This window comes from Equus asinus, chromosome 12, assembly GCF_041296235.1.
Source record: "Equus asinus isolate D_3611 breed Donkey chromosome 12, EquAss-T2T_v2, whole genome shotgun sequence".
NCBI classification, from domain to species: domain Eukaryota; kingdom Metazoa; phylum Chordata; class Mammalia; order Perissodactyla; family Equidae; genus Equus; species Equus asinus.
The window spans coordinates 43,217,288-43,224,698 of NC_091801.1; the positions used below are offsets into that span (position 1 = coordinate 43,217,288).

General features: G+C 45.4%; 1 pseudogene; it reads right to left on the minus strand.

The window, feature by feature from the left end:
* LOC139039911 (large ribosomal subunit protein uL15m-like) overlaps positions 1–7,148 on the minus strand; it is a 65,612-nt pseudogene extending 58,464 nt beyond the window's left edge.
* Positions 7,149–7,411: the final 263 nt, after the last annotated feature.

Sequence of the window (7,411 nt, forward strand, 5' to 3'; positions counted from 1 at the left end):
AGGTTTATTCTGCTCTCTCATCGAGGCAAACCAAAAACTGGATAATTTCAATACGGAAAACTTGGAGGGTTATTAGCAAACTAGTCAGACTATGATCCCCACCCCACCATACTCCAGGAAGAATCCTTAAAAATACCACAAAAAAAAAAAAAAGAGGCCAGCCCTGTGGCCAAGTGGTTAAGTTTACACACTCGGCTTCAGCAGCCCCAGCTTTTGACAGCTCGGATCCTGGCTGCAGGCAGGGCCATGGCACCACTCATCAGGCCATGCTGAGGCAGCGTCCCAGAGAGCACAACCAGGAAGGCCTACAAGTACAACACACAGCTATGCACTGGGGAGCTTTGGGGAGAAGAAGAAGAAAAACAAAGGTGCAAATCGTTAACACACAAAAAAATTTTTTTAACTCTAAATTTAGTCTTATTCTAAAAAACTGAAAGTTGAACATTGGGGAAAGTGTGGCAAAATGAGCATTCTCAACAGTACTGGCTGGAATATAAATCTATACAAACTTTCTAGAGGGTTATTTGCAATATATCAAAAGCCTTAAAATACATATCTTCTTTGAGCTATCAATGACTCTTTACAGAACTTATCTTAAGGAAACAACTGAACAAAATACATATTTAGGAATATTCACCATGGAACTCTTTATAACAGAAAAAATTGGAAACAACCTAATCTCCAACAACGCAGGATGGGTTACAGACGAAGCCACTGCAGCACATCCATATACGGTCATGCGCCATCTAAGGACGTTTCAGTCAACAGTAGATCACGTAGATGATGGCGATCCCATGAGATTAGTACCACAGAGCCTACATGTGTAGGAGGCTATGATAGAAGAAAATTTTATATATTGAGGTGTATGGGGAAGCCGTTCTGGTTTAAATGCGATTTGGACTACATTTTATTTAAACCAAAGAAGCCTGACTTACAGCCTGTCAAATGTTTGTTGTATATTGTCCCAAAATAAAGAATGTACTCTTTTTTTTTTCAATATTTTTTTTCTGCTTTATCTCCCCCACCCCCCCCGTGAACACAGTTGTATATCTTAGTTCCAGTCCCTTCTAGTTGTGGGATGTGGGACGCCGCCTCAACGTGGCCTGATGAGCGGTGCCATGTCCGCGCCCAGGATCCGAACCCTGGGCCGCCACAGCGGAGTGCGCGAACTTAGCCACTCAGCCACAGAGCCGGCCCCAGAATGTACTCTTTGAAGGTAAGAACCAATGCCTCTCTTCTTATGACACCAGTACTTTTTGAAGGTAAGTGTCCTTTCCCATGACACTGGGGTCATGCTGACCCACTGTGTATGTACTAATCTATAACAAAGTATCTCCTTGAACCCTTGAAAGAATGTACCCCTGTCACATTTGATGTATGTCTGTTTGGAAATGGTATACAATGGTGCTGAAAAATCACTCTTCTTCACAGCACTTACGAAGGCTGCACTCCCTCCCAGGCTGCAGTCCTCAGCTTGGCTCGAGTAAAACTCCCCGCTGTAGAATGATTATTGATTATTCGTGTCAACAGCTCGACCATCTAGGTTTGTGAAAGTACACTTTATGATGTTTGCACAATGATAAAATCACTTACTGACACATTTCTCAGAACGTATCCCCATTGTTAAGCAAGGCATGACTATAGTGGAATACTATGATGATTACATAGCTGTGTTAATGTGGAAAGATGTTTCCAATAGTCTGGTAATTTCTAAAACCAGTTAACAAGATGCACATATGATATTCTTTTATTCTCAAATATTTATGGAGTGCCTTGTGTATGCCAAGCACCAAGCAAGTGACTGGTAAACAAAAAGAGATCTGTTCCCTGCTTCTAAGGAGCTTACGAGCTTTGGAGGGGGATGAGGGGGAGGGAGACAGGCCACATACATATCTTCCAACTGACTCCTGTTGGGATATTAAAGGGATATACAGTTTGAAAATACAGAATTTATATGTGTCTATGTAATATCTCCAGCACTTCATCAGCATAGTCTACAAAGAGAACACACACACTCAGCTGTATGGAGTAGGAAGTGGGTCAACAAGAGGATACTTGGAGCAACTGCCTTGTGATGAACTGAAGCACACAAATCTTCTACAAAAATGCTCTAGGGAGAATCTGAAGAAACGCAATGTAGTTATGGAAAGTCATCCACTGGAAGACAGATGCGAGACAGATCGCAGAACCACAGAAAAAGAATTGGAACAAAGAGCTTCCGCTGTTGACAATTCAAGACTAAGACTGACCAAGATCAGGTACAAGTTCTTGAACAAATAACTGTTCTTCTAGAAGTCTACAGCTTTACCCTTCCCTACTACGTTGGGATCTAACAAATAATAATGAAGCCTCCAAGATAAGAAAGATCTCATAATTAGGGTCAGGCTCAAAGGATTCTGACATTCTATATTCATTTCATTTAAACATCTGCACTACAATCAGTAAACTTATGAGAGTCATTAATTACAAAGGGAAAATTTTTTTCTTTAGAGCACAGAAACATGTCAGACACCTCAACCAAGAGATCAAAAGTTAACATTCACCAGCGATAAGACCTATCTACATCACACATGTGCCAATATGATGCACTGAGAAGGGAACAACCTCACCACTGTGGTATTCTTGTCACAAATGCTTAACCCTCAATTTAATCATGAAAGAACACCAGATAAATCCAAACTGAGGGACATTCTGCAAAATACCTGACCGGTACTCTGGAAAAGTACCAAGGTCACGAAAGATAAAAAACTGTCATAAATTGGAAGAGACCAAGGAGACACCATAACTAAATGCAGTGTGGGCTACTGGACTGGATCCTCGACCAGAAAAAAGATATCAGGGGTGAAACCCGAATAAAGACTTTAGATTAACTGTATCAACTGCCTGGTTTCAATAACCACACTATGGTTACATAAGATGCTAACAAAGGGACGCTGGGTCTAAGGTATATAGGAATTCTCTGGGCTATTTTTGCCATTTTTTTCTACTTCTATAATCATTTCAAAGTAAAAAGTTTGTAAAAATAATTTCAGATGAATGATAAAGAGATATGGGGGATCACTCAATAACTCTTACATAAAATATGCTACCTCCTCGGGGCTGGCCCTGTGGCTGAGCGGTTAAGTTCGTGCGCTCCACTGCAGGTGGCCCAGTGTTTCGTTGCTTCGAATCCTGGGCGTGGACATGGCACTGCTCACCAAACCACGCTGAGGTGGTGTCCCACATGCCACAACTAGAAGGACCTACAATGAAGAATCTACAACTATGTCCTGGGGGGCTTTGGGGAGAAAAAGGAAAAAAAAAAATATGCTACCTCCTCCAATAATTGTGCTAAAAAAAACCCAATAATTGCAAATAAGGCATAAACAAGAATAATCTGTAAGTATTCACTAAAAACCTGTGATTGGGATAATCTAGAGAGCCGACTAACTTTCCTAGGGCACTGAAGTCTCTCCAGATAAATAATCTACCTCATTTTCCCTATTAATCTTTTTTAATTCAATTCAACTTACATTTATTTAACATCTACTATGGGCATGGAACTGCGCTGGGGCCTGATAAGATTTTGATACATTAAGAACATTTCAGTACACAAAATGAGAAAGAAAAACATAGAGTAACAAAACTGGAAGGAACTTTTCACTCCCATACAATCTAGCAATCAATACTGGCACCCTTTTTAGTGTGATTGCTGCTAGGAGCTCAAGTGCATCCCCTGTGCATAAGCGGTTCTGACCTCTACAATTATCTCCAAAAATTATCCCTGAAGATGCCAAAATGACTCTAAAACATACTCCATTTCTAGTACTTTTTTCCATCTAATCATTATGTTGTTGGTGCATTACAGTACACAACACAAAATTAAAGAACTTGATTCTCTGAACGTCAAGGAAGGGTCAAGCTGGTATAAACCCACAGACATTTACTTACTAGCCTCTTAGAAGAGGTCAAAGGCAACATCACATAAGGCCGGGGTTCTCAAAGTGTGCCCTCAGAGTCAGCAGCTTTAACATCACCCAGGAACTTGTCAGAAATGCAAATTCTCAGTCCCAGTCCAGACCCGCTGATTCAGAGACCCAGCCCAGCATCTGCGTTTTCACAAGCCCCCCCAGCTGACTCTGATGCACCATCAGTTTGAGAACCACTGATGGAACAGCAGAAAGACTGGCCCCGTGAATCTGGAGGCCTGATTCCAATCCTTGCTCTGCCACTCACCTCTACAATGCATTAGCCGCTCAGCTTCTGTGGGGCTCAGCCTCCTGATCAGTGAGGGAACTGCAATAGCTCACTACCACAGTCCTTACACCCTAATTTGATAACCATGAAAGCATTCATTTGTATAAGGCCTAAAAGTGAAAACACCACTGCAGTATTTCACCACGTATTTCTCTCTTTCATCCAAATGAAACAATTAAAATTTCTTCTTGGCATCCACCAGCCTCTGAATCAGACTTAACGTATCTACAATAATTTCTTCTGATTTTAAATAAAATTGTGTTTACTACTTTGCTGTAGCAAAAGCCATATAAATGCTAATTTTACAGTTTCCTATTTAGTTCTCTATCAAGCCTATTTTGGAGCAATTCCTCATAATAACAAAAATTCCAAGAAACCCACCTACTAGACTGAATTGTGCACCCCGCCCCCCGTACACACACACACACAATTTTGATGCCGAAGCCCTAATCACCAATGTGATGGTATTTGGAAATGAGGTCTTTGAGAGGTGCTTAGGTTTAGATGAGGTCAGAACGGTAGGGTCTCCAAGACGGGATCAGCGTCTTTAGAAGAAGAGGAAGAGAGACCAGAGTTCTCTCTCCATCGCTGCCATGTGAAGACACAGCAAGAAGGTGGCTGGCTGTAAGCAAGGAAGAGCCCTCACCAGGAATCAGCACCTTGATCTTGGACTTAACCTCCAGAACTGGGAGAAGTAAATGACTGTTGTTTCAGCCACCTGGGGTTATGGTGTTTTCCTAGAGCAGCCCACAATGACCAACACACTCACTCAAAATACCCCTCTGCGGTGGGCACAGTTCAGAAGAACTGTGCTCCATCCTCGCATAAAGAATGTGTGTGATCAGACCACTGAAGTACTTAGCAACTATGAAAGAGAAAGAATTTTAAAACGTACAGATCTAGATACTTCCATTACTAAGAAACACAGCTTAATTTCATCTCCTAGTCATGGATTTATAAACCGCGATTCTTCTCACAGCCTGTGGAAACTATGACAAAAACCTCTCAGAGGAGATGTGAGAAAGAGGGAGAGAGGAGAATCAAATAAGAAGAGTCCGTTTTATAAAGGTTAGAGAGTTCTCTTCGAACACAAACCTAGGTAGCATGAATGTGGGCAGAAATGTCCCATCAATCAAGTGAATACCCACTAATCCTTGAGACCTAACTCAAATGCTGTATCCTGCAAGCTCGCGCCACTCCTTCCCAGGCAATCAGACATAAATTACTCTGTGCTCCCCTCTCTCCATTTCAGCACTGAGCAAAAGGCACTATACTTGTTTATGGATCTGTCTCTTCCACCAGACCTTGAAATCATCTAGGGCAGCGTGTTACTCTCTCCAGCACCTAGAATGGTGACTGGCATGAAGCAGTTTGCACAAGTGGAGCCACTCTGCTTTGCTGAATACAAGTGGAACTCTCTGTGCTATCTCACAGCTTTTCTGTAAATCTGAGATTATTCCAAAATAAACAGGTTTTTTAAAAAAGGCACCAGGAGCCACTGTATTATCAGTAATAATCACACCTGCCTTACATGTCACGCAAGAAGACACCAGCTACTAGAGAGCCTTGCCTCAGTGTTTTTCAGATGTGCCAGCAGGAGTCAGTAACCTTACATGTAGCAAACTTGAAAAACAATGAGTGACAAACATTTGAGACGCTAATCCTGACCTTAGCTTTGGTCAAATTGTTTAACTTTAGTCTCAGTTTGTGAAAAGGGACTAGTAATTCCGACCCTACACGGCTGCCGTGCTACATGAAGTCTACAGAATACACATCAAATGAGGTCTCCTAACGATGTTCTAATCAATACGTGTTAGTGACCTTCCCCAGGCAGTGTTGCATCTGGACTAACGCTTCACCGCAAACCAGGTGCATACTGTAACTAGTTCCACCGGCACGGACTGTAAAGTCCCGACACAATCACCATTCGGGCTATGATTACCTAGAAAATAATCCTACATATGTGTCCACAGATGCCAACCCTGCCAAGCTGTCCTAGTCCAGAACCCCCCAACCCAATAAACAGGCTATTCAAAACTCAACGCAACCGCAGGGGTCAGCAGCTCCTGGCACCCACCTTCCCCCGACTAAGCTCCAGAAAGCGGGCACGCACACTCAGGCCGTGCTCGCCGCCTAGGAAGAGGTGGGTATCTCCAGGGACGATTCCGTTGCTGCCAACAGCGACGTGCGGCAGCCTGGGGTCTCCCGCTAGTTGCTGAGAGCAGCGGGACCCTGAGTGGCCAGGACCGTCCACTTCCAGGCGTGGTGCTCTCGGGCACCAGCATCCTCAACCGAAGGAGGCGCGGGTGGCAGCAGCGCATCGGGGCGCTGGGGAAAACAGGGAGTGGGCGGGCAGCCACGCACACCACCGCCCGGACTAGAAACCGACACCGGCAGCTCCCCGCCTGGGCGCCCGTGTTCCAGTCGGAGAAGCCAGGCGGTCGGAAGCGCCCCGACTGCGTGCAGGGGTGCGTGGGGCGCCCGGGGCGCCGCTCCCGCGCCGAGAGCCCGGGCCCGCGGGGAAACGGAGGCCCGCCGGGTCCCCGGGAGCACGGCTCGCGGAGCGAGCAGGTGACGGCGGGGGCAGGGCGGCTGCGACGCCGCGCGGGCGGCGGGCGGGCGGGCGTCGGGCGAGTCTGGGCGGCGTCGGGAGGGACCGGCGAGCGGGGAGGGGCGGAGGCGGCGGGAGGAGGGAGGAGGAAGAGCGAAGGGCCCTGGCGGGACTCCCGGCGCCCAGCTGCCCGGCCCGAGCCCTCAAGCCACCGCCCCCAGGCCCCGCGCAGACGCTGCACGGTCCCCGCCTCCAAACCTCCCCCCCGGCCCGACCAGAGAATATCTTACCCGTTTGCCGACGGAATCGCTCCTGCTGGCCCCTCGGACTGACTCCTCCGGCTCGTTGTCTTCCGGAGATGAAACCGGAAGCCCACCCCTCCCCAAGAGGAAAACGGAAAGCCGAAGGAGTCAATCTAAGGAAGGGGGGACACAAACATGAAGATATTCAGAGAGAGAGTCAAAAAGAAATGATATACTAAAAAACCGTTTTCATAGTTAATAGTATTACAGGTACAAAATTAGGTTCTGTCTCATCTACCATTAAAATAGTTTTAAAAGCAGTTATTTAAACAATAGACTGAAACATACATTTAATAGGCATAAAACATGAATGGATCATTTT